The sequence below is a fragment of the Bos grunniens genome, chromosome 5, assembly GCF_055505025.1.
Source record: "Bos grunniens cultivar Pamir isolate PY7600 chromosome 5, Bosgru_T2T1.0, whole genome shotgun sequence".
NCBI lineage: Eukaryota > Metazoa > Chordata > Mammalia > Artiodactyla > Bovidae > Bos > Bos grunniens.
This window is the reverse complement of record NC_141169.1, coordinates 92,014,851-92,038,281: the sequence shown is the minus strand read 5'-3', so window position 1 is coordinate 92,038,281 and position 23,431 is coordinate 92,014,851. Positions and strand designations below refer to the sequence as shown.

General features: G+C 39.9%; 1 long non-coding RNA gene across 1 annotated transcript in view; it reads right to left on the bottom strand.

Annotated features, from left to right (window-relative positions):
* Positions 1-23,431, bottom strand: part of LOC147372609 (uncharacterized) — a 133,680-nt gene that overhangs the window by 99,795 nt on the left and 10,454 nt on the right. Inside the window, exon 2 of the long non-coding RNA XR_015164219.1 lies at positions 18,263-18,324. This is a non-coding gene — a long non-coding RNA (uncharacterized LOC147372609). The remainder of the gene's footprint in view (positions 1-18,262; positions 18,325-23,431) is intronic.

The window sequence follows — 23,431 nt, the reverse complement described above, 5'->3', positions numbered from 1 at the left end:
GGAAAGGAAAGGCAAAGACCTCACTATTTTCAGTGAAAACTACTGTTTGTTCAAAGCCTTTTATTCCAAGCTCTTTTAGACGGAAAATGGTTTGTTTCAATTAACTCATAATAAGATTAAGGGTCAGAGAGAAAGACTTCAACAAAATATCTACCAGTCCTAAATACACAGCATTTAAAAACCCTCCACCATCTAGAAAAATGGTACTGATGAACCTATTTGCAGGGCAGGAATAGAGACACGGATGTAAAGAATGGACATGGAACACAGAGAGCTAAGGGGAGGGTGGGACGAATTGGAAGAGTAGTGCTAACATATATTTACTACCACGTGTAAATCAGATAGCTAGTGAAAAGGCAACGGCGCCCCACTCCAGTCCTCTTGCCTGGAAAATCCACGGACGGAGGAGCCTGGTAGGCTGCAGTCCATGGGGTCGCTAAGAGTCGCACACGACTGAGCGACTTCACTTTCACTTTTTACTTTCATGCATTGGAGAAGGAAATGGCAACCCACTCCAGTGTTCTTGCCTGGAGAATCCCAGGGACAGAGGAGCCTGATGGGCTGCTGTCTATGGGGTTGTACAGAGTCCGACACGACTGAAGCGACTTAGCAGCAGCAGCAGCAGCAGTGAAAAGCTGCTGGATATCACAGGGTGCTCAGCTCAGTGCTCTGTGATGACCTAGACAGGTGAGATGGGGGTAAGGTGAGAGGGAGATCCAAAACGGAGGGAATATATGTATATATGTAGCTGATTCACTTTATTGTACAGTGGAAACTAAAACAACATTGGAAACCAATTATACTCCAATAAAAAATCAATCAAAATAAAATAAAAATAAAACCCTCCACCTAGTCCTAGTCCTTTACAAGACTTACTACTATATATACATATATATGTGTGTGTATGTGTGTGTATATATAAATACATATAGTTCAATGAAAGTAAATTTTGTTCATCTGTTGCTATGTACTTATATATGTTTCTTGGATAGAAAATACTTTGTGTCTTCTTTGTAGCATCTAGTCCACTGGGTAGATTTTAAAATAAAATTGGTGACTCAAACAGCACAGCTCAGAAGAAAAGCATCCTGTTTTGTGCCCATAGAGCAACAGGCCCGGCTGTGAATGTAATGACTGCTTGGTCCTTTTGAGAGAGAATACTGAAGTGCCCACTGAGTGGATGACTCTGCAGTCTCTTAACAGGGAGCTCTGCTGTGAAGACAGAGTTCTGCTGGTTTCTGCCTAGAAGGAACAGTCCAGTGACATTGAAGGAGGCAAGAAGAGGTTCTTGTCAGAATCACATGCAGACCGAAAGCTGCTGTTCACAAATTAGTTCCCAAGCCCACCTACCTGTGGCTGTCATCCCCAATTTAGAAACAGAATACCAGCCAGTAGAGATTTCAGGTCTGTTGTGGTCAAATTTTGATCAACATAAGCTTTCTTCCTAATACTCTTTTGATGCACTTAGTATAAAGGATACAGTATTAAAAGCTATTAAGTTTTATCTGATTTCATTTTCCTCTTAAGCTTATTTCAGCCTTTTGTTTGAAATTAGGTTAGCAACTTCTCATTTTTCTACAATGAACATTGATTACTTTTATAACCAGGAAAAATAAACTAATAACAAAGAAATTATATTTGAGGCAGTGTGGTTATCAAACTCTTCTCAGTTAAACTCTTCCTTACAGGAAACAAAGACAGACATTCATCTTCCTTGCTGTGTCTCAAAATATTCACCAGAACTTCTTTTCAAGAATACTTTCTGCCAATTATGTTTATTTCATGGAGATTACCCAACCCCCAACCCTTTCAAATGTTTTCTCTCAAAAGCCTAGACTGACCTTTTTCCCCAAGGCCTGAGCTTAATGAACATTTTCATATCACAAACTTCTCAGACCTGTTCAGAAGGCCCTCAAATACACAAGTGCACCTTTCAGAGACAGTGATGATGCCCTCGGAGCACCACATTCAGAACACAATTACTTCAAATACATCAATTCTCAATATTTCAAGTATGTGAGGGGGAAAAAATTGGCAATTATTATCCTGGAGCAAAATTACAACTATATCAAATTTAGACATGTATTTCCAGCTCCATATTAAATCAGTAACGAGGTGGCATATAAACAAACCAACTAATGTATCCATGATAAATATTTAAAATTTCAACTTAGGATGTAAGTTAATGAGCTCTTTCAAGACAATGAAATAAATATAGTTTGAAATATACACAGCAGGCAAATAAATAACAGTAGGCTTTTTTAAAATCCATTTAACTCAGACCAGGTGCCGGGTCCCTCATGTCAGTTTCTATTCTCTGATTTTTGGAGGTAAGTTATGATCTGGCCCTTTGACTGCCCTAGACTGTCTGCCATGACTAGACAAAGCAATAGATTATAGACAAGTCAGCCATGGCTCTCCGTCCCCATCAGGTACCTTCCTAGCCCAGAGCATGAGCCTGTTAACTTTAAAGCGATGCCATGTTAACACTGTTCCAAAGCCCCTCATCAAAGCCGCTCTTCACAGCAGTGGCTCAAGACTGCGCCCCCACCCCCACCCCGCCCAAGTCAACATGACCAACCTGCAGCAGCTTTCAAGTTTTGCTCCAAAAAAGCTTGCAAGTTTGGGCTTTAGATAAAGTTTCTTGTGGCGCCGGACCACTCTGGGGCATTTAGGCAGTTTCTTCAAAAATTTTCAAGTCCCACTGAGTAGTTGTCTAGCATTTTTGAAGTACGCAAAGTGCAAAACATCACACAAAAGTCTCTTTCTTATGTATTTCAAAGGCTCAATCTGCTCCATCGCTTTTAATTAGCCTATTCTGACTCAATAAATTCATTCATTCATTCAAAATTGAATTCCACGATTCAATTTAAACCAATTGTCTAAGCTTCATAGGCAACTAATTTTCACCCCTGCCACAGTACACAGGGAAAAGCAGGAGCCCGGTTAAAACTTACCTATATTTATGTCTTTTGTGGATATTTTATAGCACTGGGCCAGAAAGCTCAACTGATTAGAACAAGGTGCTAATGAGGCCAAGGCTGTGGATTCAATCTCCACATGAACCAATTAACTTCACTTACACAAAACCACCATTCCACAGATGCAGATTAAAATTCTAAACCCAGTCAGCCATGTATAAAAACATGCCAGTGAGCTCAAGAGAATATTTAGAGAAAGAGTGTGGGTAGCTCAAGGAAGGTCACCATCATTGTTTAGAGAATGGAGGGAAATTAGGGGGTTATTCACTCAGCAATTAATATCCCACATCTGCTCCGTGCAATGTAATATGTCAGGTCAGTGGTAGATTGGAAGAAAACTAAGGTGAGCAGAGCAGTTTCAATCTGCCATTCGACTTCAGGAGCAGTCTTAGCCAACAAAGAATTAAAGTCAAATATTAAGGCTGAGACATATAAAAAAGAAACTACAATACAAGCAAGAAGTAATTAATAGGCATAATGAAAAGCGAAAGTGAAAGTGTTAAGTTTTTTAGTTGTGTCCGACTCTCTTCAATCCCATGGACTGCAGCCCACCAGGCTCCTCTGTCCATGGAATTCTCCAGGCAAGCAGACTGTAAGAAGAGTGGGTAGCCATTCACTTCTCCAGGGGATCTTCCCAACTCAGGAATCAAACCAAGTTTCTTGCATTGCAGGTGGATTCTTTACCATCTGAACCACCAGGGAAGCCCTAAAATAGGGTTTATGATAAACCATGAAATTTTAAAAGCTCCATAGTCTTACAAAGGACAGAGAATTCATATTCAGCTAGTGTGATCAAAAGTGACTTAATGGAAAAAAGGAATTTTGGTCCGGGGCTTATGGGAAAAACTGAGAGAAAAGTCTAGAAAATAGGTAAAAACTAAATAACAGAAGGCCTTGAATACTAAATAAATAAACTTCATCTTTTAAGAAACAGAGAATTAGTAAGAACTTCCCTGGTGCCCAGAGTTAAAACTTCACCTTCGAATGCAGGAGGTGCAGCTTCAATTCCTGGTTAGAGAGCTAAGATCCCACATGCCTTACGGCCAGAATATTGAAACATAAAACAGAGGCAATAATGCAACAAATACAAAAAAGATTTTTTAAATGGTCCACATCAAAAAAAAAAAAATCCTAAAAAAAAAAAAAAAGGAAACAGAATTTGTAGAAATTTTTAATACAGCAATAACCTGAATAAAGTTCAGTGACTACACCGATTGTGGCGTGGCAAACCATGGAGACAGGAGCTCGGGACAAAAGCAGAGAAAATGAGGCTTTCCCAATAGCTACATCCAAGATCTTAGTGCAAACAGAAACAGATTCAGAAAATACTGGGAAAATGGAAATTGCCAGGATTTGGCAGTGGATCAGATGGAAGAAATTATTGAAGGAAGGGAAATGAAAAATATATGAGGATTCAAAATCCAGTGATGGGGTAATGGTAGTACCATAAGCAGAAATAAAGACTAGAAATAAATGGGATGGAATGAGCCAGGAGGAGTCAGAAAGGTAAATGATGATGATGAATTTGTGTTTATATACAGTGAGTTTGAAGTACTGGCTAAATACTCAACTGGATTCATAAATAGGCTTTAAAGATGCTCCCAAACTTACGATTTTTTTTCTACTTTATGATGGTGCAGAAGCAGTTTGTATCAGTAAAGACAGTATTTGAATTTTCAATATTGATCTTTACGCAGGCTAGCGACAGGCAGTGTGATACCCTCTCCTGTTGTTGGGCAGCGGCAGCAATCCACAGTTCCCAGTTAGTCACATGACTACAAGGGTGAACACTCAATGCACTTATAACCCTTCTGCACCTGGTCAATCTGCTTTTCACTTCTAGTACAGTATTCAATAAATTACATGAAATATCCAACACTTGATTATCAAATGGACTTTGTGTTAGATGATTCTGCCCAACTGTAGGCTAATGTAAGTGCTGAGCACATTTCAGGCAGGCTGGCTACATTATAATGCTCAGTAGATTAAGAGTATTAAAAAGCATCTTCAACATAAGATAATTTCAATTTACAAGGAACTTATCGGGAGGTAATCCCTTCATAAGTCGAGGCAGATCTGTAGTTGTAAGAAGGGGTAAGTCAATAATATCGAATGCTGCAGAAGATAAAGGAGAATGAAGAGAAAAATCTGTCTGATAATGAGACCTGGTAGTTCACTGAACATATTTCCACTTTTCTTCCTTCTGAACACAGAGAGCTGGTACTTCCTCAACAGATCCCTTTAATTAGTTGGGGCCATGTGACTAGTTCTGGCCAATGAGTTTCATCAAAAGTGCCATGTCTCATTTCCAGGTGAGAAAATGTAACTTGCGAGTACAAAACCCTGTGGAATTCTCTTTTCCTTTGCCAAAGCAACCTGCAATGTTCCAGATATGGGCTACTTCATCAGCCTGGATCTGAGAGTGACGCTGTCCTGGTGCAGCATCCCCAGGCCACTCCCAACATTGCAGTGGTTGTCTGTGTAACACACGTTGAGAAGCTAATTTTTGTGGTTTTCAGTGACTGACAGAACAGGATTTGGGGGAACCCTCAAGAAAGCAGTTTCACAAAGTGGTGAGGAAAAAAAATCTGTCTTGTGAGGTGCCAAGAAGTGATAGGATGGGAAAAAGTGACATATTCAGCAAGACCATTGTGTCAGTAAATCTGGTCATGAAAAGATGGAAAGGATTCAGCAACTTGAAAGGTTAACAGCAAAGAGAACTAGATTATGAGACCTTTTGTTATTGTTTTAGTACAGGGAAGCAGTCCCAAGGAATAAAGAATATGGATGGGGAAAAGATTAACAGAATAAGATTTCAAAAGAGTTGGAAGAGGATCAAGGTATAGAGTCACACTTCTTCCTCTGAGGCAAGAAGAAGAAGAAAGATTACAGCCTTTGGGAAATATTGTGATGGGAATGTGAGAAACTGAATGCACTCATGTCAGATGGTTTCAACCAGTCAACAGTGCCGTCTTCCTACACAAAGGCTGTCATGTTTTAGCATTATCCTGGATATTATTGGTACTTACGAAATACTACTAAAAGCAAAATCCTTCATAAAATTCATCCTCCTCTTAAGGTACAGTGAATGACTATAATGTTCTGAACAGAGTGCCAAGCAAGATGAGGGATATGAGCATCCAGGGCATGTACTATAGTCTCTTTTATAAACAATGAAAATTATTATATACTTAAAATTCATGAAGAACATAAAATTGTATGTAACCTAGGGTTAAGATGTGAATGACAGAGAAGACAGTGATTATTCAGGTTTAGGAAAATGAAAGAAAGAAAGTGAAGATGCTTAGTCGTGTCCGACTCTTTGCGGCCCCGTGGACTGTAACCTACCAGGCTCCTCCTTCCATGGGATTTTCCAGGCAAGAATACTAGAGTGGGTTGCCACTCCCTTCTCCAGGATATCTTCCCAACCCAGGGACTGAACCTGGGTCTCCCCCATAGTAGGCAGATGCTTTACCATCTGAGCCACCAGGGAAGTTCCAGGGGAAAAGATCTCTCTGAAGCACTGAAGCTTGAAGGTATGCAGTATTTATGAAACAGATCACCAGTCCAGGTTCGACGCATGAGACAGGGTACTCAGGGCTGGTGCACTGGGATGACCCTGAGGGATGGGATGGGGAGGGAGGGAGGAGGGGGGTTCAGGATGGGGAACACATGTACACCCATGGCTGATTCATGTCAAGGTATGGCAAAACCACTACAATATTGTAAAGTAATTAGCCTCCAATTAAAATAAATAAATTTTTAAAAAATAAATAAAATAGCAAATAAATAAACAGAGACACAGAAAATGGAGGAATTCCGAGTGTTTACAATGACCTCAGCCAAGCACGCAGACCAGGATGAGTTCTGCATGCTCCTGGGATGAGATGATTAACCTGTCTAGGGTAGGATGTGTGTGCATGTGTTCAGTCAAAATTCTTAGCCACATCCAATGAGAAAACAAGTTTGGCTAATTTAAGGATTCAGAGAGATCACAAAACTCACAGGAGAAACATAGAACTAGGTTTAGAGGTTAAGCAGCCAGAGTCAATGACTAAAAATGTAATGCAAGACCGGCCTAGAAGATTCTAATGTAGCCACTGATGGACACAGACACCTTAGGACGCACTGTTGACCCCAGATACCATCACTGATGCCTCTGGAAACTGGATGGGTGTTGCCACTGCCACCACATATACAGCGCATTCTGTGAGGGCCATATCGCTCTGTATCTCTATCTTATGATTCAGAGTCTAGGAGAAGTATGTCCAAAAGAGAGAACCTAAATTACATGCTATGACAGATGATGACACGGCAAGGGAGGCAGGAAAGGTGATTACTGGTATCTTCGGTTTCTACAACAGGGGTGTAGTTCTGCTTCATAAGGCAGGGGATTCCCATAGTTAAGTGGCTCCATTAGTGGCTGGCCGTAAGTCTACCACAGTGTTTATGACAAGCAGAAATATGACTGGAATAATTAAAGGAGGATGAAGAAGTGAATACAGAGGACTTGAAATTTAGACAAAAGAATTCAGCTTCCTACTGAAGGAAAATCGGAACTACTGAAGATTTCAAAACAGAATAGACATGCATATCAGAAACAGATTAGGTGATTTATAAATATCTGTTCAATGAATAAATAATTAAAGCAGTAAGACTAAATGGACTTAAAATTGGACTAAAAGAATTAGAGACCAGAATGTTGGCTATAGCAGTAATCTAAGCACAGGAGAATGACATCTTGGAACTAGGGAAGTACAAATAGAAATAAAAATTTCCTATTATGAAAAATATTTTAAAGACAACATCAACAGGCCCTAGAAATTGACTGAGTACAACAAATAAAACAAGTAAATTACCTCCAAAATGATTCCAAATCTTTCAGCAGAGATCACTGAGGAAATTTATACCAAGGCTGGTTTGGGTGAATTTTCATTTTGAAGACTATAAACTTTTTTCTTCCATCTCCAATCTACTGTTAAAACCACCCAATGAATTTTGCACTGAACATTTCATTTTCCGTTTAAGAATTTCCATTTGGTTCTTCTTTAAAGTTTAAAATTCTCTCCTAAGATTTTCCCTCTGCCCTTAATAAGGTAATATTTCCCCTTCTTTCTTTGAATATATTCATAATAGTCAATTCAAAGTCTTTGTCTATTAAATTCAATACATGAGTTATCTTGGAGTTGGCTTTCATTAAACTTTTTTCCTGGTTATGGACCATATTTTCCTGGGTGTTTTTTTTAATTTATAATAATAGAGGGTTTCCTTCACTCAATATTGTGGACAAATCACTATGAAGGCTCTGAATTCTATTATCTTTCCCTTGAAGAGCTGACTTGTTTTCTTAGGCAGCTCAATTACTTAATGATTATCTTGAAACTTGTATGAAAAGCTGGTGTTCCTGGGTTTATGCTTCATTAGAAAGGATTGGTGGAAAGCATAAGGTGTTTTCCAAGCTTCTCTAAGTTGGCAAAATTCACCTTCCAAACTTTTTCTCCTCCAGGTTTTACTATAGGATGTGGTTCTTAGTGGTCTTTCTGATGTCTTAACTGGATTTTATTATCATAAATATTCATGAGATGTTAACTATTAATAGGTTTCTCCCTATAACTGAGCTAGAACACCAATGTCCCCAGCACATTTCAACCTCCAGCATCTCTGTTCCACCCTCATCCCCTACGGGTGCAAGTCTGAGCTCTCTGGTAAGCTCGAGTAGTCTCACCTGGGACATATGAAGCCCAGTCCTCAGCAAGGGAGGTATGGGGAACTTCCATACGTATTTCTGAGGTTCACATTTTCCTCTCCAGTACCCAAATATTCTACCTGCTATGCTATCTTGAACTCTAATCTTTATCTCTTTAGCATCTTCTGTTGTGACTGGGAAATGTTTCCCAGGTTGACATTCAGGTCAAGCATGGGACTCATCTTGTGAGTATCCCCTCTTTCAGGGATTACAGTCTTGCACTAACCTGCTGTCCAAAGCCTAAAAAGCATTGCCACATACATCTTCTCCAGTTTCATTACAGTGTGTGGCATGAAGCTATCCTTGTACCAATAACTTCATCACAGCCAGAAGCAGAAAACTAAAGACATTAACCATAAGGGGATACTGAAACAACAAAGTGAAAATTCAATCCACTTCTGACATCTGCTTTGTCTCAGACCCTTATTATGAGGCCAGCTACCCATATTCATTCCTCAGGAGGCCCATAAGTGCTGGCTTCAGCTGAGCCCCTCACTCTGGCATTTGTCCGGACTGCCTGCCAGTTTGACATTTAACCTCTCTCCTCAATCCTTCAAGTTCATTCTTACTGGGTTAGGAGGAGGGGAAGGCAGTTTCTCCCTGCTAGTTGAAAACTTTTGCCAGCCTTGAAACTGGGAGCTGTTACATTGCCTGAATTTTAAGAAGAAACTTCTTCCTTCTCTCTAGCTCTCACTAGCTTCTCCACATAGGAAGAAAAGCGACATAACTAGGGGCTCAGATTGCGAGAGGAAGTGTTCTAGGAAGGCAGGCGGCCTACCCTCCTCCGTGCTTCTTGTTCTCTCATATAAATCAGCCTGTTCCCAGGTGGCATGAAGTGCAGGGGTTGCCCGGCAGGTTGGTGCTCGGCTGCTCTGTCCACCCTAAGCCAAACCAGTCTGATTCATTGGAAGAAAGAGCAGGAAGCTACTTAGACCTTGAGCACAGGCGCTGTTCAAGTTCATATTTCCTAGTAAAACTAAACCCAGAGTAGAAAGGTGTGTCATTCACTGACCCAATCAAACTTCAACAATGTCCTGGCTTAAGCCCTCCTCCTCATGTTGGTGACTCACTTAGACCTTTTCCTTTAACTTTGAAGCTCAGCTCTTGCTTTGAGCCTTCTTCCTCACTTTTATCAAACCCAACTCTACATATGAGAGAATCTTTCTGCCAGCTCCTGTCCTACAGGACATACAACGACCGTAATTCTCCCTCCCTATTTCTTGCTGGAAATACAAGATTAGAATCCCCCCCCAAAAATACATCATTTTTGCTTCTAAAATAAGCTTTATTTGGTGCTCACCTTTATTGATTAAAGTGTTAGTTGCTTCAGCTGTGTCTGACTCTTTGTGACCCCAACAGACTGTAATCCACCAAGCTCCCCTATTCATGGAATTCTCCAGGCAAGAATGTTGGAATGGGTTGTTGATTAAAGTACAACGTAACTCACACCCAGAACAAGGGATCAGTCCCCATGTGGACCAGTTAATTTAACTTGGCTCCTCATCACCTTAGCTGACATCTTACTTCTCCAAGCTCTCCAACCAAGTGGAACCTACAGGGAAACCATAATGATTAACAGGACTCCAAGACCTTTAGTGGGAAAACAGTCTAAGACTCGTACTGAACTGATCAGCAGCAGTTATCTTTGTGTATCAGGGATAGCATTATCATTATATTACCTACATTATCACTAGAAGACATCTCCAAACCAAAGAATTTTCCTTCTTGGATGTGAGACACATTGAGGAAAAGGTTAAATGTTGGGAGAAAGTGCAGGATAAATTTTTTATCCTCAGAGCAGTCATGTCAATAGTTATGAAACATTATTATTAACATCATAAAAAAATTTTCCCGTAATAGAGAAAAGACAGTGAACACCTTTGAGGAATATATAGAACAGCTGTGAAAGCAAGACTCATTCATATGAAAGTATTGCCAACAATACAAAATAGTACACAAGAAGTGTCCCAATAAATGGTACAGGAAATGTGGCAGGAAAAGATGCTGTTTCAGAGGATTTCCATCTCCAGTCTCAAATTGGATGCTGGGATCTGAGCTGGGCTTTATAGCTGAGTAAAATTATTAGATTGAATCACATGAAGCCGTCGGGTTTTTGTAAGTCAAAAGGGTTCAATATTAGCAATTTTATATTGTTCAACCTAATAGCTGGGAGGTCTCTTTTTTTATGTGAAAAAGAAAGTTTGGACTCTGTAGCAATGGGGCACATGTGGAACGGAAATCCATGAACAAGTACACTGTTTAATTAAAGCTTCATCTAAGTGAAGTTATATATAGCATTTCCGTTTTCAGTTACGCACTTAAAAAGGAAATAAATGCATGGAAAAGCACCAAAATGGTGTGCTTTGAGTAACGACTCACACATCTGTTGTCTCATTTACTCTTCACAACAATCCTGTGAGAGGCATACTTTCTCAGCATACTTTCTCATTTTTTTTACAGGTAGAAACTCATGGTCGAAGAAGAATCTTGCCAGGTCACACAGTAGTAAAGAGGGCACCTGGTGACTTCACAGACAATTTCCTGCCCCTGAGTAGTATACTGGAGGAGAAACCCAATCCTTGCCTCCCTGTAAAAATAAGTAAGTGATTGATTGATATTTCAAGGTATCTGTCATCTATGTGTGACAGAGCAATGCAAATGTTTCTGAATTCAGTATACTCAGAAATCCTGTAGATTTTAGACTGTAAATTCATGGAGAATGACACTTTTCATATCTGTTTAGTACTCTGAATTACTCCTTAGAGATAAGAAAAGATTAAGATGAGTACTATAGCTTTCTTTCATGCTAAACAAAGTTCAAGGGTGATACTATTTTTGCTTTAAATTTGTTCTTAAAGAATTCTCAGACTGTTTCCAGCTAGGTTCTCACTCCATGTGATGTCAGTCTAAAAAAAAAGGAGTCTTGTCCCTGCAACTCTTGACATGTTCCTAACTGAAGTATCAGAACTCACAAGGAGGATTTTAAAGACACCAAAACTAGTTCACTAAAATCAAGATTCCCTATACATGAGGCTGATAGGTTTTCTTACTTTTTAAATTAGTTTATATTCTTCCTAAAGCTATGTTAAGTGTCCTATAACTAATTATGAAAAATTAGATTCTTCTCATCAAGTTATATTTGCAATTCAACTGGAAGACCCAGAAGAGCAGCTAAACATTTAGGACTTTTTTCCTAATTAAGTTTCTTTTACATTAGTCTTCTAATTGTTTCTAGAAATCTAAGGTAGCTGGAAAAAAAAAATCTCATTTATACCAAAATCTATTTCTTAATAAGTGTTAAGACCTTGGAAACCTACTCTCTATAATATGATACTGGAAAATGAATAATTTAGTTAGCTGATTTGGGATTAAGGAACTGGAGATCAAAACTACCTTTTTATTCCTGTTATAAAATAATATAAGATTGCTTTCCCCTAAAAATATAATACATACATTTGAGATCTCAGAGCAATTCAGATAAGGCACATACAGAATCAAGACACCACTGCCTCATTTTTTAAAAAATATTCTGCATGTACTCATCAGAGGTGGCAGTGGTGGTGAAATCTGCACTCACTCCTATTTCCTCTCTACTCATCATTCCTTATTCCAATCCAGTCTGGTTCCATTCTCCCACCAACTCTTCCAAACCAATAACCTCTCTGTCATCAAGTCTACTGGAGTTTCCTCAACCCTCATCCCTTTTAATTTCTCATCTGTTCACACAATGGATTCTTCCCCCTCTTCTTTCTCTTTTCTCATTTGCATTTGGGAAAATGTTACTTGTTCTTTTGTGTTTCATTTCTGTCTTTTCTTCCTCCTCTGCTGCTGCTGCTAAGTCACTTCAGTCGAGTCCGACTCTGTGCGACCCCACAGACAGCAGCCCACCAGGCTCCCCGATCCCTGGGATTCTCAATGCAAGAACACTGGAGTGGGTTGCCATTTCCTTCTCCAATGCACAAAAGTAAAAAGTGAAAGTGAAGTCGCTCAGTCGTGTCTGACTCTTAGCAACCCCATGGAATGCAGCCTACCAGGCTCCTCCATCCATGGGATTTTCTAGGCAAGAGTACTGGAGTGGGGTGCCACTGCCTTCTCTGTCTTCCTCCTCTAACAGCTACTAAACATGCGCTTTAATGGTCAGCCCCTTCTCTGCAGGAACAGCATCCACTTTATCCTATTTGGAGTTCAGGTTTCACCACATTCAGTGACCAAATCCATGCCTCTAGTTCAGAACACTCTTTTGGTCTCCAGAATCAAACATTAGATGACCTCCTATATCTCCTCCAATCTATCCCTTCATTCCTTCAATTCAACATTTCTCTACTGGAGATCCTCTTATCCCCCCCTGAGACAACTCACTGTGAACAACATCAGTAACATTCAGATCAACCTGACACAAAACTTTAAAGTTGCTTTCATCCTTGCTTCCCCTTGATCCATACTTCAAATCAGTCACGCTCAAATCTTTCAAACCTCTACCTTTTTTTCAACACCCTTCCTAGCATGTAACAAAAGTTAGGCACATGCACTGTGCTTAGTCATGTCCAACTCTCTGCGACCCCATGGACTGCTGCCTGCCAGGCTCCTCTGTCCACAGAATTTTCCAGGTAAGAATACTGGAATGGGATGCCATTTCCTTCTCCAAGGGATCTTCCTGACCCAGGGGTCAAACCCGTGTCTCTGTGTCTCCTGCACTGGCAGGCGGACTCTCTACCACTGTGCCACCTGGGAAGGACATAACAGAAGTTAGCACTGGTTATTCTCTGATTTTACTTCAGCTGTTGATATAACGTCATTACTTTATTTGTCTAAATTGTTCTCGAAAGGAAGGGGCTGTGCTTTATTCACACAAAAGAATCCTTTAGCTGTGCCATTAAATGTTGGAAGGACAAGAATCAGTAGGCTCCAGAATTCCTATCAAGAAGGAGTTTAGAAATCTGGCTGTGGAGGCAGGGAGGACATGGGAGACTTGGCTGAAACAGGCATTTGCTTGGTTAGCAAACTAGGGGCTGCTTAGCAGGCTTTGGGATTCTGATGGAGATGTTGATGGCTCTAAAGACCCCTAAAATCCCTTTGCACTGCCTCAGCTGATAAGCACATTGCCCCCAGATAAACCGTACTAAGGAAGTATAGTGCAGTGCAGTGCAAGCTGGGCAGTCGCGTCCGACTCTTTGCGACCCCACGGACTACACAGTCCATGGAATTCTCCAGGCCAGAATACTGGAGTGGGTAGCCTTTCCCTTCTCCAGGGGATCTTCCCAACTCTAGGATCAAACCCAGGTCACCCACAATGCAGGCAGATTCCTTACCAGCTGAGCCACAAGGGAAGCCCTATAATAAGGAAAGAGGAGGAATAAACCCAGCTAATAGAGATGGAGAAATGAGACATCTGCATTTCCCTGGAGTAAGAGCCAGTCCCTACTGAGTTCAGCTCAGAAGAATGTCAGAAAGTCTCTCTTACTTGCCTCCTTCTCCCCTCCTTTCTTTCTCCCATGATTACTTACCCACCTCTTTTCTAACTTCACTCCATCCCCTGAGCCTGGTCTTATGTGCAGAGACAAGGAACAAAGGGAAACTACCTCTCTCTAAGAACCAGAGGAAGCATCTTCATCTCACTGCATAGCTCTGATTCTAAAGAATTTCTGTCTTTTTTCCCATTTTTACCAAGTCATATTATTCTCATTTAGCATAAGCCAGAACCCCCAGGAGGGGACATTAAGACCTTAACCTATGAAAGAATGAGGATTTTAAAACCCTATCCTGCAATTCAGATAGCTCAACAAAACTCAACATAGAGACCAGCACAAATAAATATTTGGTAAGCAAACTAATAAATGTGTTCTCTGTAAAGATTCATAGATGAAATGGAAGTAGTCTTAAAACCAAACATACTAAATTCTGATTAATGTGTAATGCTTTATAAAATATAATGAAGAATGTAATCCTTTTTTCTTAATTTTCCTTGAATTAATGGTGCCTTCCTAATGAATCCAGGCTGTTAATGAATTTGGCCCAGTGCTAGTAAAATCAGTGAAGCATTTCTATCAAATCAGTATTCAGAGTATGTCTCCACTGATTTCAGCACAACAGTTAAAATGTGAACTATACAAACACATTATTTACAATCCAGTGTGCAAAGATCCTTCACTTAAAAATAAGAAAAAACACTGATGTTAGAGAGATACCCCAAAATAGAGAATTCTAAATGTCATTAAATAGGACGTGAAGCCAACAGACATTTTGGTAAACCATGTTCCATATTTCCACTGAATAACTAGAATAAATGTTAACATAGCTGAGATCGGATGTGTCTGGTTGGCAACACCCATCCCTACGCCTCCCAGCTTCAGCTTCCATTTGCGGGAGCCAGATGGAATATGGGGATAGAGAAGAATGGTTTTATATGTGGATTCTTGGGTCCAGAGAGGAACAAAGACAAGGGATAACATCTAGTCCTTTTGACAGCCTGTCCCCCAAGACTCAGTCTGAGCTATCCTAGAGAACAGGGCTGAAGAGAAAAGTTAAAGTGGCTGTCTGCAGAGGGCATGTCATGAGCTTGGTGCCAGGTTAACAATGTCCCAGGCAGAGCTGAGCAAAGGACATTTTATCATTCTTGTAAATAACACAGCATGGCTCTGATGTGGCCCTGAAATTGGAGAGGAATTCAGTCGCATTTGGCAGTTTAGAGAAGCTGCAGCTTTGGGAGCTCTGTGGGAAAGTATGGTGGGTAGAGAAGCAGCCTTCCCAGAGGCTGCTGCAAAGCAGCCTGCAGCCAGCAGCTCTCAACACGAAGAGTTAGATGGAAGAGCACCAGAGGGGTGCTAGGCACACATGGGAATATGAGAACGACTGGGGAGTTTCAGAGGTTTTACAGGTGGGAGTCAACTGGCTAACAAAATAAATACACAAGCAAACACAGCCTCATTTGGAACCAAAACCACTGAAGTTTGGGGATATGAGGTCTACAGTCATAATGAGTAAATTGATATTCTTCTTATTCAAAGTTAACCATTTTGTGCTTGTTTATAGAAGGACAGAAAGTGGTATCCCACAGCATCCATGGACCCTCCCGGGTATGAGGAATATAAGACAGAAAGAGGATTTTCTTTACCTGAACTGATAGGCCAAAAGAAAAAGTTAACCATTCTAGTAGGCGCATGTGTGTGTGTGTGTGTGTATTAGTTCACTTATGAGTCTGAAGTTTTCAAGCTATTTGGACACCAGAATATACCCCTTAACTTAATCCAACTCTCCTTTCTCTTGATTATTCATTTTACCCAAATAGAAAACAAAAATATGTATTTATTGAGAGTTGTTTTTTTTTTTTTTTTCTTTTAAGAAACTACATTGAGCAGTGTGGAAAAAAATTTTTTAACAAATAGTCTTCCATTAATGAACACGAAAGATATGTGGGGGTATGAAATGACACATAAAGAACAATTAAGAAGCAATCAAGAATATATTCTAACATGCACATAGAATACTTCTGGACAATACACACACACAGTGGTCTCCTCTACAGAAGAGGAATGAAAGATAGCCACGAGGGGACAGCTTCACTTCACTCTCAGTTATTTATACACTTTGACTTTTTTTGCCATGTGTTTGTATTACCCTTTCAAAAACAAAATAAATGAGTTGTCTTTTTCTAAAGGCAGTACAGAATGAAGGGTTATAAGCTAGCTATAATCTGTACAAAAACATTTTGGACTCAGACAAACCTGGCATTGCTAACAGATCTAAGCCAAAAAGACTTGCCAAATTATCTGGTTCTTCTTGGTAGATGTCTACAATCTCTAGAAATTAATAGTAGATGAGAATCCTGTTATTGCTGTTCAGTCACTAAGCCATGTCCAACTCTTCATGGCCCCCATGGCTACAGCATGCCAGGCTTCCCTGTCCTTCACTATCTCCAGTTTAGGTCAGTTCAGTTGCTCAGTCATGTCCGACTCTTTGAGACCCCATGGACTGCAGCACGCCAGGCCTCCCTGTCCATCACCAACTCCCAGAGTTTGCCCAAACTCATGTCCATTGAATCACTGATGCCATCCAACCATCTCATCCTCTGTCACCCCCTTCCCCTGCCCTCAATCTTTCCCAGTGTCAAGGTCTTTTTCGAATAGAGAACTCTACCTACAGTCTTATGAACAAGTAGGATATTATAATGAAAGCAAGTGTTAGTCTCTCAGTTGTGTCTGACTCTTTGTGAACCCATGGATTGTAGCCCAGCAGGGTCCTCTGTCCATGGGATTGTCCAGGCAAGAATACTGGATTGGGTTGCCATTTCCTACTCCAGGGGATCTTTCTGATTCAGGGATCAAACCCAGGTGTCCTGCATTGCAGGCAGATACGTAACCGTCTGAGCCATCAAGAAAGCAAACCCTAGGCCAAATACTGTGACACGTACAATACATATTAGCAGGCAGGCACTAAAAATGCCACACAATCTCAGGGCCTGGGGGAAGTCCTTTAGACACTCAAACATGTATCTCACAAGCATGGCAGACATAAAAATATTTTAGCAACAGAATCAACGAATCCTCTACTTAGAGCAGACAACAGAATTTTCCATTAAGTGGTGGAGTGCTGAACTAAATGTACTGAGTCCTTTTTCAAAGAGTTTTAGGCTGATGGGCTCCCTAATTCTAATTAATGCATATTATGATATATTATCATTATGTAACATTTACAGAGGTATCTGAATATTACTTCTGGTCAACAAATGATATCTTAAAATACCACTTATTTCACCAAGAAAAAATTATTTCCAACAGGTAGCACAGTATAATCTTAGAGGATGCAGGCTCTGGAGACAGACTGCCTGGTTTCAAATCTGGCTCTGCCACTTACTAGCCACATAACCTTGAGCAAGTTATTTAAGTTCTCTGTACCTCTTATCCTTTGTCTGTAAAATAGGAGTGCTAATTATGCCTACCTTGTAGGGTCATTAAGAGAATTAAATGTGTTGATGTTTCCAAAGTGCTAAGATCAATGACTGTCAAATAATAAGAGTCAGATGAATACTTGTTAAATATATTAAATTGGCATCTTTAGGTTAATTAATGAACTTTCTAATGAAGGGTTAGCTTAAGGGTTAGGACTTGCTTATAGCTTTGGAAGACAGAGTGATTCCCTCTATAACAAAGGGCAGGTATGATTACCACTCAAGAAAAAGTTTTTGGATTTCCTAAACTTTGTGTGCAATCCCTATAATACAACCCACTGCATGTGCAAGTGTCATCTGGCCTTCCTTATGCCACCCTATGGGAACTAGATTTTGGGAACTGATTTAAAAAACAGTAACACTCTAATTACTGTTATTGCTATGAGTAATAAACTATCCTTCAACTCTGACCCAAGACTCTTGTGTCTTCTACCAGCATCCATGAAACTGCAGCTGGCAACTCAATAACTTACAGATAGAGTAAAATCTTAGCTTTTCACAGTTCTTAAAAATATTAAGGATGTATTTTCAGCAAACTTATGCCAATAAACTTGGATGAAATCAACAAATTTCTTGAAAGACACAACTTACCAGACCTCTTCATGACACTGGGGAAGGCAAATTTTTCTTAGGCAGGACACTGAAAATACCACCTATAAGAGGACAATAATTAAATTAGACTTGAACAAAACTAAAGCTTTTGCTCTTTCAAAAATATTGAGAATATGAAAAGGTAAGTCACAGGCTGGGAGAAAATATTCATAATTGATATGGCTTACAAAGCACTTGTACCCACAATATATAAAGAACTCTCCCAACTATTTGAAGTCAAATAACTTAGTTTTTAACAGGCCAAATATTTAAACAGGAATTTCTCAAAACAAGATAAATGGTCAAGAAGCATATAAAGATATTCCCTACATCATTAGACAGCAGAGAAATGAGAAATAAAACTATAATGAGATATGACTACCTACTCACTACATGAAGGTGAACATTTAAAAGACTGGCAATACCAAGTGTTGACCAGGATGTAAAACAACTACAACTCTGATACTGGAGGGAATGTGAAATGCTATAACCACTTTGAAAGGACTTTGGTAGTTTCTCAAGTTAAATGTATACTGATCATACGATCCAGCATTTCTACTCAAAGATATTTCCCCAAAAGAAAAATATATGTGAACACAAAACCTTCAACAAAAATTTTCATAGCAACTATGTTCAAAATAGTCAAAAATGGAAACCAAAGCCTATCAACTGATGAATGGGTAAAGAAATTGTGGCATGTGGTATAATGGAATGTTATTGTTTAGTCGTAGCGAGTCCATGGACTACAGCCCACCAGGCTCCTCTGTCCATGGGATTTCCCAGAAAAGAATACTAGAGTGGGTTACCATTTCTTTCTCCAGGGTATCTTCCCGACCCAAGGGTCAAACCCATGCTTTCTGCATTGGCAAGTGGATTCTTTATCACTGAGCCACCAGTGAAGCCCATAATGGAATGTTACTCAGCATTAAAAGAAAAGAACTACTAATACACATACAACATGGATGAATCTTAACATCATAATGCTGAGCAAAAAAAGCCAAAAACCAAAGTGAATACACAGTATGCTTCCATTTACACGCTGTTCCAGAAAAAGCAAAACTAACCAATAGTGATAGAAATCAGACCTGAGCCTGGAGATGGAGAACTGGCTGCTAAGCAGCATGAGAAAAGCATTTGGGGTATGAAAATATTTCATATCTTCTCTGGAGTGATGATTATAGAGAATATATGCATATACATGTTGAAGCTCATCAAATTGTACTGTTAAAATCTGTGCATTTTATTTTATATAAACTAGACCTGAAGTAATTTTTTTTCATCATGACCATTTTCACTATTATGAAAGATTCAGTGGGTTTCAACCTCATTGAAACTTTGTCTAGAAGATATGAATGATACTATCTACTGTACTGGCAAGAAAATTATATTAAATAATTCATACAGACCATTTAGCACAATGCCCAGATCAAAGTAATAATAATAATGTACCCTAAATAACTGCTGAGAAGGTTAAGAGTAGTATCGATGGTATTATCCATTAAGTTTCCCTGGGGAGGTGATTTCTGAGAAAACCATTAAAGAAAGACATGAGTTATTGGGAGGAACATTCCATACAGAAAAATGTCAGACAAAAGCACTGAGGTAAAATTACCAAGATGAATATAGTAATGGGTAACCATCAGGTATATTCTGCTGGGTTAGACAGGCGATACCTATTCATAATGAAAATTGAGAAAGAAGCTATGGAGGAAGAAAGAGTGAGATGTAATAAGTCCAGAGATGTAAAAACTCAACTAGGAAACAACAGGACACATTACACCAACTAGAGAAATCATACAGAGATTTAGTGCTGAAAGTAGGCAATTTTGAAAACTATACATGAAGTGGATAGAAGTAGTGCATGACTTGAGACAAAGAAGTGAGGGAGAAACCTATCACCTTGACATGCAAGAGGCAATAAGGTTTAGGCTAAAAGATAAGAACATACAAGAAGTATTGTGGATCAGAAACTGACTCCAATTAGATACAAAAAACAAACAACAACAACAAAAAGAGTTGCACATAACTTCAAAGTCTTAAATTGGAAAAATGGGTTATTCTTTAATACTAACACCCAAGTGCACAATATGTGAAGAAGGAGAACAGAAAGGAAATCTAAGAAGAGAAAGTTAGTATTTTAAAGGGAAAATAGGAGAGGGTTAGAGATGGTGGTGGTCGTTAGTGCTTGTATTAGTTTGCTAAAGCGGTCATAAGTATCAGAAAAGGGCGGGGGGGGGGGGGGGGGCTTAGAACAACACAGAAGCTTCGTCTCACAGATATGAAGGCTACCAGTTTGAGTTCAAAGTGTCCACAGGGTTGGTTCCTTGCAGGCTGTAAGCGGCCATCTGTTCCATGCCTCTGTCTCAGCTTCTAGTGGTTTACCAGCAACCTTCAGTGTTCCTTTTGGCTTCTGCTGCATCATGCCAATCTCTGTCTTTATCTTCATATGGAGTTCTCCCTCTGTGCATGGCTATGTCCACATTCTCCATTTTCATAAGAAAACCAGTCAAGTGGGAGGAGGGGGTTCACCCTATGGCCTCATCTAAACTAATTATCTTGGTAATGACCCTGCTTCCAAATAAGGTCATTTTCTGAGATAGCAGGAGTTAAGACTTTGACACGTGAATAATTCAACTCATAAGAGTGCTGCTCACCAAATACTTCCAGTCATTTCCCTTCTGAGTCCACGTAGAATTGTATTTCTTCAGCCTCTGTGAAGTTATGTGTGGCCATATGCCGTGTTTGGCCAATAAAATGTGAATGAAAGTGATGTGTACCATTTCCAGGTGAAGTTTTAAAGGCCAGTGTGTGATTCAGGGCATTCTCTCCCCTCTGCTCAGGTCATGTCAAGGTACATGTCAAGATCAATCCTCCATCAGTCAATGTCACTGAAGAACTGTGACAAGCAGAACCTCCCTTCTGACTGGCATTGGGAATGAAGCAAGAACAAGAAGTAAGTTTTTGCCCTCGGGAGAAAGCTCTTTACAACCTAGGGGTGGGGTTGGGGGCGGTGAGAGGGAGGTTCAAGAGTGAGGCAACATATGTATATTTATGGCTGATTCACTTTGTTGTAAACAACATCATAAAGCAATTATCCTCCAATAAAAAATAAATTTTTAAAAAGGCAAAAAAAAAAAAAAGGAAGCTTTATTGCACTGAGTTCATTAAATGTGGGGGTTGTCTGTTATTCCTGCTAGAAACCTAGCTTATCCTGACCAATACAGAGATGACTGTACTTTTTCTCAGAAGAGTAGTGATCAGAAAAATAAGTACCTATGAGTCAGCCATCACTTCACAGTTTTAAGGAAAAAAAGGCTAAAAGCAAATGAAACCAAGAATCTTACTCCTACGACTCTGCATTGAACAGCAAGTCAGCAGATGATATCTTTGGTGGCCTCCAAAGAACCATGCCCCCTTGGGTAGACCTGGCGTAGACCACTTCAACCCTGACTTTGGGAATTCACTGTTTGACTGGCTTTGGCCAACAGTACACTAACAGATGGCTTCCAGGTGCCTTAATGTTAAAAAATCTGCCTGCCAATGCAGGAGACGCAAGAGCGCGGGTTTGATGCCTGGCTTGGGAAGACCCCTGGAGTAGAAAATGGCAACCCACTCCAGTATTCTTGCCTGGGAAATCCCATGGACAGAGGCGCCTGCAGGCTACAGTCCATGGGGTCGCAAAGAGTTGGATATGACTGAGCACGCATGCACACTAATGGGCATGATGAAAACAGATGTTGGCACATGGAGTCTGTCCATGTGGAGTGTTTGCCCTCAGGAGACTCTCTCACATAACCCAGTGACCATGTGGTGAGAAGCCCAACCTAGCCTTGTAGAGAGGCCATGTGGAGGGCCATCAAGACCTTGGCTGATAGCTCCAAGTGAGTTCCTAGCAAGCATCAATTTGCCAGCATACGAATGAGGATTCTTGGAACTGGGTCTTTTAGCCATAATTAAGCTGCCAGAACTGATGTCATGTGAAACAGAAAGGAACTGTCCCATCAGGTCCTGTTCATATTTCAGAGTTATAAGCAAACAAAATGACTCTTGTTGTTTTAAGACACTAAGGATTTGGAGTGATAATTGAAACAATAAATGCTTTTGTATGGGAGGTAGCTGAAAAATTAAAAGTAAGAAATTATTTTGTGTATTAGTAATTTCCATGTTCTTTAGTAAAAAAAAAAAACAAAAACAAAAAAAAAACCTAAGCATTACAGAGCCAAGATCACAAGCTCTGAAACAGGCCACATTTGTGTTAAAACTCTGACTCTGTCATTTACTAACTAGATAATCATAGACCAAAAAACCAATCTGTGAACTTAAGTTTCTTCTTTCACACAGCAAGCATTAAAAGAACTACCTCCCAAGTTTATTGTGAAGACAACTACTACACATAAAGTACTGGAAACAAAGTCTGCACTCAACAAACAAATGGTAATACTGTTGTTACCATTTTGTATAATTAGTAATCATTCAACTGTTTTTGGAGCATCAACTATGTGACAAGCATATGATGGGTGGCAAGGATACAAAGATAAGCATATCCCTACTCTGTACTTTCTGAGATCTTATAGTCTATTAACTGCATTAAATTCATCAGAGGAAAGCCACAAGTTTAGTGAAAGTGTTAGTTGCTCAGTCGTGTCTGACTCTTTGCAATCCCATGGACTGTAACCAGCCAGGATCCTCTGTTCATGGGATTCTCCAGGCAAGAATACTGGAGTCGGTTGCCATTCCCTTCTCCAGGGGATCTTCTCCACCCAGATAGAGAACCTGGGTCTCCTGCATTGCAGGCAGATTCTTTACCATCTAAGCCACTAGAGAAGCCCACAAGTTTAATATGCAGGTCTATCAAGGAAACCTCATTGAAATGCATAGTCAGGGAGAGTTTCCCTAATAAACATTTAAAGTGAGTCCAAAAAAGATAATAAGGAGGTATTAGGCAGGTGAAGAATGCTCAACAGATTGTTATGGATGGAGGAAAAGCAATATGAGACTGAAGGAGGAGAAGACTTGTACATTCTTAGAGCTGAAAGAAGGCTGCTGTGGTCTACTCAGCAAGCAGGTGTGGCATATAATAAGAGATTAAGATATATGCCTTTTTCATAATAGCTAGCATAGAACACCTATCCTGAGAGGCTAGGCATACATTACTATAGCCATGCTGTT